Below are 13,692 nucleotides of genomic sequence, written 5' to 3' on the forward strand. Positions count from 1 at the left end.
GAAAAGATTAAAGAAAAAAAGGAACTATGGGAACTATGGTTTACCTTATCTTTTTCTTCCTATGTCATTATATTATTATTACAGTGGTTGGCTAACACAATAAAATACCATGAGAGAGAAAGGATATGATAGGGTTCTTCAGTTGTTCATGTTTCTGAGAAAACTATTACCATCTTTCTGCACTGGAAGTAAGTTCTGGTATAAACAGAAAGCATAGCCCCTTGGAGCTGTCAGCACTTGCCCAACTACTGATGTATGACGCTTACCTTGTACCCACATTGAGTCTCACTGAACTCCCATGAGTCCCGTGTCCACCCGATCTCCATGCTCATAGAACATCACAAATACTATACACAGTGGACATGCATACTGCATGTATTTCCTCTGCTCACACACATATTCCATCGTTCCATCAGACTTCAGTTACAAAACATGACTGCAAAGATAAAATTTTCAAGAATTCCAAGATGGCAGAACATTAAATCAAATTAAGACCCTTCTGAGCACTGGAGCCTCATGCAACTGCAACATGCAACACGTCACATTCCCTAAAGCCAGCCCTGCCAGAATGATGCTTGGTGGAAATTTTAATGAATAAATGCATTAATGAATCTTACTGAAAAAGAAAAAGGAAAGAAATTCAGATAGATAGGTTGATGAGATTTTTTAATCTATCAAGTTATCAAACACATTTTTTCAATGATAACACCTACAGTTTATGTATGTGTTATATGTGTATGAACACATACACTTTATGTTTGAAGGTACATAAAGTGGGAACTATTACACCACACTGGTGGACCATTTCTATGTTTCTGCTGTAAAGATTCTTAGCAGGGTTCACATTCTTTAACAATGCAATTCTACTTATGGAAATCCAATCTAAGGAAATATTTCAAAGTTTCAAACTTGAAATGTATATTTAATCCTAAGAAGGATAAATTGGAAACAACCTTAATGCCTAAGAGTGGGAGACTAAATAGAAAAAGTTTAATATGTTTATATAAAAAATAATAGGTTATCATATAAAGCACCTGTATTAAAAATATTTGTTGCTCTGTAAATACTTCATAATATTTAATGAAAGGATAGAAAATTATATACACATTATAATTCTGTTTTAATAAATATATGTAATAAAATATAAATATATAATATATAATAAAATAAATGTAAATATATAATAGTTATTTATGATAATATTAATATGTGTTTATTAAAACAGAATTATATATTATTTATATAATATATATTATATATCACATATGTTTTTAAAATTAGGAATCCAGGAGAACACTAATACTGCTGACTATAGCGGTGGGATTACAAGTGATTTAGCTTCTTTATATGTTTCCTACTTCTTCCTTGTACCATCCTTAGCTTCTTTTGAAATTAAACACATACACACACACACACATACACACACATGTTAAATATCAGAGAATTTTAGATTCAACGCATTTTAGAACTTTATTAATAGCATAAAATGCGTGTACCTGTCTCTGGTACATTTTTCATAATTTGTGTTTCTCTCTATCCTTTCAATTTCTCTGTGAAATCAATTGCCCTTAGTTCATGCTATTAAGCCTAAAAGAGGGAGATAAAATAGTGTGAAGGTAATAATATTTATATTGGCAAAAAAAAAAAAATCCAGACACTCAAACAGCCTGTATCTTTACTATTTTTACTTATGTACAGAACCAAAATTTCAACTGATCCTTGAGGCTTTAGCACAACACTTCTTATCCTGTCTCTCTAGGAGATGAACTCTGGCACGACTGATATAGCCAGGCACTCGAAACACTGTAGAAACAGCCTCAAGGATGCTATCGCTGCTGTTGTACGTAATTATTTCTTCTGTAATTGCCATTATACTTTCATAGAATTAAAAAAAAATTAACGCTTATTTATTTTTGAGAAACAGAGAGCTAGAGCATGAGTGGGGGAGGGGCAGAGAGAGAGGGAGACACAGAATCTGAAGCAGGTGCCAGGTTCTGAGCTATTAGCACAGAGCTAGAGGCGGGGCTCGAACTCACAGACCGTGAGATCATGACATGAGCCAAAGTCAGATACTCAACCGACTGAGCCACCCAGGCATGCCTATGTTTTCATAGAATTTTAAACAGTATTTATTCTTTTACATTTTCTAGTTTTGCTTATGTTTCATGGTTAGGAAAAGAAATAAATTATATCAGTACCATAAAGTGATCAATAGTTGAATATTCATGACAAAGATACCCACACATACATTCTTATTCATCTAAGTCCAAAGGGTTGCTTTCTGTCCATGGACATCACGGAGCAAGCATCATTAAAAGTCTCCCCTTCCACTTCTGTCATGTCTAAGTCAGAGTCTCCTAAGTCTTTTCTCCTAAGAAAAGCTGCAGAAGCTCTTCATCAGAGGTTTGAGCTTTGAAACAACTAATGAAAGTATGAGAAGCAATTCTGAGCAATGGGGAACGCTTATGGACTGTGTGGTAATGACAGATCCAAACACCAAGTGCTTCGGAGGTTTGGGTTTGCCACGTATGCTACTGTGGAAGAGGTGGATGCAGCCATGAATGCAAGGCCACACAAGGTGGGTGGAAGAGTTGTAGAACCAAAGAGGGCTGTCTCAAGAGAAGATTCTCAAAGACCGAGTGCCTTCTTAACTGTCAAAAAGACTTTTGTTGGTGGCATTAAGGAAGACACTGAAGAATATCATCTAAGAGATTATTTTGAACAGTATGGGAAAACTGAAGTGACTGAAATCATGGCTGACTGAGGCAGTGGCAAGAAGAGGGGCTTTGCTTTTGTAGCTTATGATGACCATGTCTCTGTAGATAAGACTGTCATTCAAAAATATCCTACTGTGAATGGCCACAACTGTGAAGTAAGGAAAGCCTTATCTAAGCAAGAGATGGCTGGTGCTTCATTCCAGACAAAGAGGTTGAGGTGGTTCTGGAAACTTTGGTGGGGGTCATAGAGGTGGTTTTGGTGGGAATGACAACTTTGGTCATGGAGGAAACTTCAGTAGGAGAGGTGGCTTTGGTGGCAGTAAAGGTGGTGGTAAATATGGTAGCAGTGGAGATGGCTATAATGGATTTGGTAATGATGGACGCAATTTTGGAGGTGGTAGAAACTATAATGATTTTGGCAATTACAACAATCAATCCTCAAATTTTGGACCCATGAAAGGAGAACATTTTGGAGGCAGAAGCTCTGGCCTCTATGGTGGCGGTGGCCAATATTTTGCCAAACCATGAAACCAACACGGCTATGGTGGTTCCAGCAGCAGTACCTATGGCGGTGGCAGAAGGTTTGAATTACTGCCAGGTAACAAATCTTAGCAGGAGAGGAGAGCCAGAGAGATGACAGGGAAGCTATAGATTGCAGCAGATTTGTGAACTCAGCCAAGCACAGTGGTGGCAGGGCCTAGCTGCTACAAAAAAAAAGGGGATGTTTTAGATATTACTTGTGTGTATGGGCAAAAAAACTCAAGGACTGTATTTGTGACTAATTGCATAACAAGTTATTTTAGTTTCTGTTCTGTGGAAAGTGTAAAGCATTCCAACAAAGGGTTTTAATGTAGATTTTTTTTTGCATGCATGCTGTTGGTTGCTAAATGTATAAATGTGTCTTTAAAAAAAAAAAAGAAGTCCAAATGGTCATTTCTACTTTCTATTTAATTAATAGGAAAAGCAATGAATCTAAGCTCTTAACTTATTCAAGCCACTGTGAGCAACTGCCTACCGAAAAACAGTTTGTAAATTATTTTGTAATGAGCTTTAAGTTGTGTTTGAACTTTTTAGTGAACAGAGAATACATCATCTCCTTTTCCCTAAATAGATAAACATTTCAAGTGACTCAAACTGAAAATGTTTAGGTCATGATGACCTACCTTTTCCTGGACTGATTCAATTAATAGAAAGTTTATATCCTCACAGAAGAGCATCTTCCTGTGTTGCCTCTCCACACATCAAGCTTAGGAGGTTGACATCAACCTAAGATTCTCAAGGTTGAATATAATCCCAAAGGTCATTGGGTCCATCGGTTCTCAAATGGATCCACTTAATTCGTGGCTCTAGTAGTTCTTTGTGAAACAAGTAAGATAAAGACAAAATAATGCATTTCATGAAGCTGATTTCATTTAATTCAGATTCGTGTCCTTTAATCTCAGAAAATACCCCTTCTACTTTTTTGGCATTAAAATACATTTTTTAATGAAAAGGTAATTAAAATTAAGCGGTTGTCTTTTCTTCTTTTTAATGTTCTTATTGAAAAATATATGACCCCGCATTAGTTTTCTTAGGAAATTCTGTTTCACGTCTAAAGTCCAAGATCAGGCAAACAAAGAGCTTGTTTCTGCCCCAGCCTGAGGCTGCTGGTGAACAAGTACCTGTGGGATATGATGGGCAGTGAACAGCTTTGGAGGCAAAAGGAGTAAGATTTGAAGTCTGTGTAACTTTAGAGTAATGACTTAATCTAGTTGAGTAATTTCTTTGCCTGTATCAGTTGAACTAATGTTACCTTTGTCTCACATTGTTGTAAAAATTAGAAAATGAGTGGTTGGCTGTCTCTCTGATAGTTCATTGCAAATGCCACCTTTCAAACAGGACTTGCTTTCTCTACCCTATCTAATGTATACCCTCTTTGTATCTCCTCACCCAGCCATTCTCTGTCCCACACATCAGGCTACTTATCATTCTCTGGATTCACTTTCTTTTCCCAACCAGAATATAAGATTCGTAAGGGAAGGGACTGAGTCTGTCCCATCCCATTGCATTCCCAGAATTTAAAACATATGGCCAAAACATGGTAGCACTCAATAAATATTCATTGAATATTGGATGAATAGAAAGTGTCTGACACAAAAAAGACTCAATAAATGTTAGTTCCCTAACTTTGGATTGAGGGGAAAAAAATCCACCTCCCTAATATGTTACATTGGTCTTCATCCCCTGTCAGAACCCATCCAAACACAAAAGGTATATCTCTTTCCAAACATATATTCCCAAGTGGGAAATAATTCTTTAGGTAATTGTTATTTGATAAGGTCATCTTTATTGGAACTGGCTACAATAAGAATGATTGTATGATAGTAACTTCAAACTGGGCTGTGGATGCATATTTAATTTAGTGAATAAAGAGAATGCCTAATCTTTGGGATTCACACAGATTGCCAGGGAAATGTCATTTAAAGCATTCCATTTTAAGAGCATGTATAATATCTGGTAATTGCTTGTATTAATTTGCATTTAAAATCAGTATTGAAAAGTCTCACCAGGCAGCCATCTTCAGCTAAATTGTCTTGTTCTGATAAACGCTATCATTAAAGAGTAAAATGTTTAACTTAACACAAACATGCTAAATACTAATATTAAAAGGAGAAGGAAGGAAGGAAGGAGGGAGGGAAGGAAGGAATGATGGAAGGATGGGCAGAAAGGAGAGGAAACAGGTTGCCATTAAGTAAAAACAAAACCATAAATAAGAAAATTAAAGGCTCTCTACATCTCAGCAACCAAGACCTCAGGGAAGGTCCTATATACCTGAGATGCCAGAAATGGACTTTCCTGAGGAGGCTGAGGGTCCAGCCCAACAGAAATGGGTTTTTGGCCATGATGCAAATACACACGTCTGGAACAAGGAAACAAGAAGCTAAGTGAGATAATCCCTGACTTAATCTTGGTTGTCATCCATCACTCACTGTTAGTACTAAGTTAGTACCTATATTTCAGAGTTTGTCAGTCATTAGAACACAACTTGCCAAAGCTCCAAATCTTTTCCTTTGGCAAGAAGATTGTCCTACGCAGCTGTGGGAAGTGGTGGCAAAATGGGCCAAGTAGCAATGGTGGAAACACAGCCAAGACATGGTGTGCTGATGCCTGTTTAATGCAGTGCTAGATACTGTAAAAGATATCTAGACTTCCAGTTCAGGATCCAATGTCTTGAAAGCTTGTAAATAATCAGTTTCATCCTTAGGAAAAGCTAATATTAAACTTGCTGAAAATCAGTGACTTTTCTTCAAAACATCAAAGAATGAAGATTGTAGGACAAACCACCATGCCAAAACCTGGAGAGCAAGAACTGAGATTTGCTCTTCTGGAGCAGAAGACAATGGGGCCAAAAATTGTAGAAACATTTAAATGGAAATTTTGATGAATTTCTGGAGGCTGAGTATGGACTAGCCTGACAACGAGAACATCCTGAGGCCTGCAGGTCTCATAGGACCGTCACACATTCATGGACTTCACCTCCAGGAACACCACCAGGTTTCCATGGTAAAGGGCCAAGAAAGATCACCTCATGGCTATGGCAAGGGGAAGACAAGAGTAACCATTGTGAAATATGCCCAGAGTGTTCTCCATAACCAAGGCCTACTCTCCAGAGCCTTATCACACACAGAGGTAGGGCATTTCTCCCACTGCAGTCTCCTCTAACCTTCCTCTCATTTAAAGGAGAGGGAAAGGAAGCTAAGAAACACATGTTAAGGTCTCAGCCCAGAGACACAAGACCACTGAATGACTAGGATTTAATCATAAGATTGTAGAAAGCTTCCTCTTTTCCATACCTTACCATCATACCAATACTATAATAACAGTGGATTCAGGAAAAAACTGCAAGACTGAGACTCTGCTTAAGAATGCATTCTTAAGGAACCCTGGGTAGCTCAGTCAGGTGAGCATCTGACTCTTGATTTTGGCTCGAGTCATGGTCTTGTGGTTTGTGGGATTGAGCCCCATGTCAGGCTGTTGGTCTCTGTGCTGACAGTGTGGAGTCTGCTTGGGATTCTCTCTCTCCCTCTCTGTCTCTGCCCCTCCCCTGCACATGCATGCTCTCTTTCCCTCTCAAAATAAATAAATAAACTTAAAAAACAAAGAAAGAATTCTTAAGGAAACTCAAAGACAACAGAGTTAACAACACAAAGGCGAGAGAAATGGAAGCTTTTGCTACTGACAGCTTTAGCAAACATGAAGCACAGTCCAACTACTAGCCAAATTAACATAAAACCTCACACAAAAGGCCTATTTACCTTAGTTCAATATATCATGACCAGCTCTCAATAACAAAAAATAAATTACAAGGTATATTAAAGGTGAGAGAGAACACAGTCTGAACAGGCAAAGTAAGCATCAGAATCATACTCTGGTATGACACAGATGTTAGTTTTATCAGGCCTGGTCTGGAATTTCAAATAACTATGATTAATATGCTAAGGGCTCTAATGGAAAAGGTAGGCAAGAACAGGTGAGTAATATAAGCAGAGAGATGGAAATTCTAGGAAATAATCAAAAAGAAATGCTAGAAATCAAAACCACTGTAATTGAAATAAAGAATGCTTTCATTGGGCTCATTAGTAGACTCGATGTAGCTGAGGAAAGAATCAGCGAACTTAAGGATGGGTCAATGGAAACTTTTAAAACTGAGATATAAAAAGAAAAAAGAATGAAAAAGGGGGAGAGAAATATCATCCAAGGACGGTGGGATAATTTCAAAAGGTAAAATATACAAATAATTGAAATGCCAGAAGGAAAAAAAAAAAAGAAAAAAGAGAAGGAGAAATACTTGAAGTAATAATGGCTGAGAATTCCATAATTAATGATACCAAACCACAGATCCAGGAAGCTCAGAGACCACCAAGCAGGATAAATATTCAACTACATATTTATATATGCATTTATATGTATGTTATATGCATAACATATTCAACTACAAAAATTAAAGACACATAAAAAGTCTTGAAAAACGCTGGGGTGAGAGGGAAAAAAATCACCCTTACTTACAGAAGAACAAGAATAAGAATTACAGTGGGCTTCTTGTTGGAAACCATGCAAGCAAAGAGAAAGAGTGGCACAACATTAATGTTAAAAGAGGAAGCCATCAGCCTAGAACTTTACATCCAGTGAAATTATCCTTCAAAAGTAAAGGAGAAATAAAGACAGATACCGAGAAGAATGAGCATCTGCTCCTGTTATTGCAGTGGCTTTTAGCTCCACTCACCTTCAAAAGGGAACAACGAAGGAGTTGGAAGCTGATCATCTTTACTGGAAACATCAAGCAGAGGAAGTAACAGAGATCAAGACTACCATTAGGAAAGATAGTCCCTAAGACAAAAAGGTCAAAATAAGAGAATTGTTGGTAGGGGTGGAGAGTTAATGCAGTGACGGAAACCAAGTGTGCTACACTAAGTATGCAATTTACAACTGGTTCCTTCTATTGCTAGACCTCATTTTCTGCTTAAAAGTGAGAATACTTTCCAAACACCATTTGGACTTAACTCCATCCTTTAAAGAATATTAAATCTATGATATCCAGACAAATACATGAATAACAACAAAACATCATTGTAGTAGAAACTAAAATGCTAAATGGTGAGCTATAAGTAATAATCTTTCAATCAAGTCATTCAAGAAATATTTATTAAGTTTCTACTTTGTCAGGGAATTTTCATTTAAATAGTAGAAACTAAAACACAACAAATAAATAAATAAGAGAGATATAAACAACACACAAAACCTAAAACCAGCAGAAGGAGGGAAATAATAAAGATTATAGCAAAAATAAATGATATAGAAATTAAGAAAGCAATAGAACAGATCAGTGAAACCAGGAGCTGGTTCTTTTTAAAAAATCAAATTTGAGGGACACCTGGGTGGCTCGGTCAGTTGAGCGTCTGACTTTGGCTCAGATTATGATCTCACAGTTCATGAGTTCAAGCCCCACATCAGGCTCTGTGCTGACAGTGCAGAGCTTGCTTTGGATCCTCTGTACCCCTTCTCTTCCCCCTCCCAGGCTCATCCTCTGTCTGTCTCTCTCTCTCTCTCTCTCTCAAAAATAAATTTAAAAAACATTAAAAAAATAATAAAATAAAATTTGATAAACCTCTAGCCAGATTCATCAAGAAAAAGATAAATAACTAAAATAAATAAAATCAAAAATGAGAGAGAGGAAATAACAAACACCACAGAAATACAAACAGTTATAAGAGAATATTATGAAAAACTATATGCCAACAAACAGGACAACCTAGATGAAATGGGTAATTTCCTAGAAACATATAAATTTTAAAAAGTGAAACAGAAAGAAACAGAAAATTTGAACAGACCAATAACCAGCAAAGAAATTAAAACAGTAGTTAAAAAAAAATCCCAACAAACAAAAGTCCAGGATGAAAGGACTTCACAGGATAATTCTACTAAATATTTAAAGAGTTAATACCTATTTTTCTCAAACTATTCCAAAAAAATAGAAGGGGAAGGAAAGCTTCCAAATTCATTCTAAGAGGCCACAATTACCCTGATACCAAAACCAGATAAAGACACCACTGAAAAGGAGAACTACAGGCCAATATCTCTGATGAACATAGATGCAAAAATCTTCCACAAAATACTAGCAAACTGGATCCAACAATACATTTAAAAAAGTATTCACCATGATCAAGTGGGATTTATTTGTGGCAAAGAGATTCAATAATTGCAAATCAATCAACATGATACATCACATCAATAAGAGAAAAGATAAGAACCATATGACCATTTCAATAGATGCAGAAAAAGCATTTGACCAAGTACAACATCCATTCATGTTAAAAACAAACAAACAAAAACCTTCAATAAAGAGGATTTGGAGGGAACATACCTCAACATAATAAAGGCAATATACAAAAAACCCACAGCTAACATCATACTAAATGTTGAAAAACTAAATGTTTTGCTACTAAGGTCAGCAACAACACAAAGATGTCCGCCCTCACCACTTTCCTCAACATATTCCTGGAAGTCCTAACCATAGCAGTTAGACAGCCAAAAGAAATAAAAACCATCCAAATTGGTAAGGAAGAAGTAAAACTTTCAGTTTGCAGATGATATGATGTTATATAAAGAAAACCCAAAGACTCCACCAGAAAACTGCTAGAACTGATGTACTAATTCAGTAAAGTCTCAAGATAAAAAATCAGTATACAGAAATCTGTTGCATTTCTATACACCAATAATGAAGCAGCAAAAAGGCAAATTAAGAAAGCAATCACTTTTATAATTGCACCAAAAATAATAATATACCTAGGAGTAAGCCTACCTAAAGAGGCAAAAGACCTATACTCTGTAAACTATAAAATACTGATGAAAAATAATTGAATATGACACAAAGAAATGGTAAAACATTCCATGCTCAAGGATTGGAAGAACAAATATTGTTAAAATGTCTAAGCTATCCAAAGCAATCTACACTCCCCATCAAAACACCAACAGTGGTTCGCCTGGGTGGCTCAGTCGGTTGAGCCTCCAACTCTTGATTTTTGCTCAGGTCATGATCCTGCAGTTCATGGGTTTGTTCCCTGCATAAGGCTCTGTGCTGATGGTATGGAGCCTTCTTGGGATTCTCTCTCTCTCTCTCTCTCTCTCTCTCTCTCTTTCTCAAAAATAAATAAATAAATATTAAAAAAAAAAACCCACCAACAACATTTTTCACAGAACAGAACTAAAACAAATAATTCTAAAATTTGTATGGAACCACAAAAGACCCCAAATAGCCAAAGTAACCTTGAAAAAGAAAAGCAAAGCTGGAGTCATCACAATTCTAGACTTCAAGTTATATTACAAAGCTGTAGTCATCAAAACAGTGTAGTACTATATTAAAAAAAAAGTATAGTACTGGCACAAAAATAGGCACACAGATCAATGGAACAGAATAGAAAACCCAGAAATAAACCCACAACTGTATAGCCAGTTGATCTTCGACAAAGCAGGAAAGAATATCCAATGGGAAAAAGATAGTCTCTTCAACAAATGGTGTTGTGAAAACTGTACAGCAACATGTAAATGAATGAAACTGGACCCTTTCCTACACCATACACAAAAATAAATTCAAAACTGGGGAAAGACCTAAATGTGAGACCTGAAAACCTAAAAATCTTAGAAGAGAACACAGGCATCAACTTATTTGACTTCAGCCAAAGCACTTTTTTTTCAGATAGTTCTCCTGAGGCAAGGAAACAAAAGCAAAAATAAACTATTGGGTCTACAACAAAATAAAAAGCTTCTGCACAACAAAGGAAACAATCAACAAAAGTAAAAGGCAGCTTACTGAATGGGAGAAGATATTTGCAAATGACATGTTGGATAAAAGGTTAATATCCAAAATATCTAAAGAACTTGCACAACTCAACACCAAAAATAAATAAATAAATAATCCAATTAAAAATGGGCAAAAGACACAAACAGACATTTCTCCAAAGAAGACATACAGATGGCCAACAGACATATGAAAAAATCCCTAGTCATCGGGGAAATGCAACTCAAAACCACAGTGAGATATCACCTCACCCCTATCAGAATGGCTAAAATCAAAAGCACAAGAAACAACAGGTGTTGGTGAGGCTGTGGAGAAAAAAGGAACCCTATGCACTGTTGGTGGAAATGCAAATTGGTGCAGCCACGGTGGAAAACTGTATGGAGGTTCTTCAAAAAGCTAAAAATAAAACTACCATTCAGCAATTGCACTACTGGGTATTTACCCAAAGAATGCAAAAATACTAATGGAAAAGGATACATGCACCTCTATGTTTATAGGAGAATTATCTATAATAGACGAGATACAGTAGCCCAAGTGTCCATCGATTGATTGATGAATGGATAAAGAAGATGTGACACACACACACACACACACACACACACACACACACACACACACACACACAATGGAATATCATTCAGCCATAAAAAAGAAAAAAAATCTTGCCACTTTCAATGACATGGATGGAGCTAGCGAGTATTATGCTAAGCAAGACAAGTCACAGAAAGACATATACCATATGATTTCAATTATATGTGGAATTTAAGAAACAAAACAAGCAAAGGGGAAAAAAGAATGACAGAAACCAAGAAATGGACTCTTAATTGTAAAGAACAAACTGATGGTTACCAGAGGGCAGGTGGTAAAGGGATGGGTTAAATAGGTGATGGGGATTAAGAAGTGCACCTGTCATGATAAGCACCAGGTGATATATAGAATTGTTCAATCACTATGTTGTATACCTGAAACTAATATTACACTGTATGTTAAGTAACTAGAATTTTTAAAAAAGAGATATTTACTGGCACAAGTTATGCAGAGAATTAAAATTAGATGATGTGATTGATAAGAGACAATAGATGACAAATGGATAAATAGATATGTAGCTGATAATGATGTACAGACACTATATAAGTTGAAACTTAAGTAACAAGAAGAAACTAGCTATGAAAAGATTGGGGATTATGTTTCAAACACAGGGAACAATTTAATTAGCGAGATGTGAAGTAGGAAATTGGATATGTAAGCCTGGATTTCAGGGCAAAGGCCACAACTGGAAATACAGATTTGTGAGGCATATGGATGGTATTTAAAGCCAAAAGACTGGTCGTGCAGAGTAATTATATAGAGTACAGGATTGAGGTCTTGCATACTCTAAGTTTTCAAGGTTAAGCAGCATAAATACCTGCAAAGACATCTGTGAAAGCATAGTAAATGAGGTAGGAGGAAACCCCATTTTAATTCTACTCAACAGAAACCTAAAGAAAATGTTTCAAGAAGAACTGAATCATTGTCACTGAAACATGAAGGAAAATGAGAACACAGAAATGACTTTTGATACTGACAACATGGTGGTTAAGATGGACCTTGACTAGGGTGGTCCTTGTAGCATAATGAGAACTAAAAGCCTGAATGGAGTCAGGTATGGAAAGAAGTGAAGTGAGGCTGCACAGATGGTACCTCAAGAAGTTTTGCTATGAGATAGAGTAGAGGGATGGGCAGTGTGGAGTAGAAAGAAAAATCTATTCAAGTTTAGAAAGCCTCATGGTCAAGACAGTGCTTGAGCCAAACCAGTTGAGGACTGTTTGAGAAAAGACAGAAGACCTATTCGAATACAGCCAGCCTCCCTCTGTCTCCTCCCTGCAGCTTCGGGCTGGAGCTTCCTTCTTCTGAGGGGGTAGTGTGGTCCTACTTATGGGAGAAGTTGTGAGCCATCATATTTGTTTCTTAATTTACATTGTGGAGAGGGCACTTTTCCTCCTAAACATTAGGCTATCTAAGCAAATGTAATGTAAAATTTGTGGTAACAACTGAAGTTTCATTACTAACATCAATAAATGATTTCAATATCTGGCTTCAATTCCCATTTGGGGAAATTGGGGGAAATATGGCATCCCATCAGCAGTAGCAGAAGAATCTAAAGAAAGACCCATTTGCCTTTCTGGAAAAGCTTCCCCCAACCTCTTTCAGCCAAAGAAACATCACAGACTCTCCATATAATTCTCTGCCTAAACAGGAAAATAGCAGGTAGTAATGGGTTAGTGTCTGCCATGCCCCAAATTCTTAAACTCAGGAAAAAGATCTCTTCGGCCTCTACAAGCTGTGTCTCTCATAAAATCAGTATTAGTCAGGGTTCTCCAGAGAAGAAAAAAAACCAATAGGATGTATAGGTATATAAATGGATAGGTGGATAGGTTAGATAAATGATAGATTAGATAGATAGATAGATAGATAGATAGATAGATAGATAGATAGATAGATGATAGATGATAGATAGATAGATAGATAGATAGATAGAGATAGAGATTTATTTTAAGAAACTGGGTCACAGGATTGTGGAGGATGACAAGTTCAAAATCTGCAGAGTAGGCCTAACCCAGGGAAGAGTCAATAATACACTTGAAGCCCAAAGGCAGTCTG

The 13,692-nt window shown here is 36.6% G+C and overlaps 1 pseudogene; it reads left to right on the forward strand.

Annotated features, from left to right (window-relative positions):
* Nucleotides 1-2,338: 2,338 nt before the first annotated feature.
* The window catches only part of LOC109253279 (heterogeneous nuclear ribonucleoprotein A1-like 3), a 52,170-nt pseudogene continuing 40,816 nt past the window's right edge, over nt 2,339-13,692 (forward strand).

This window comes from Panthera pardus, unplaced genomic scaffold, assembly GCF_024362965.1.
Source record: "Panthera pardus isolate Hobbes unplaced genomic scaffold, ASM2436296v1 HiC_scaffold_24, whole genome shotgun sequence".
In the NCBI taxonomy this organism is placed as follows: Eukaryota; Metazoa; Chordata; class Mammalia; order Carnivora; family Felidae; genus Panthera; species Panthera pardus.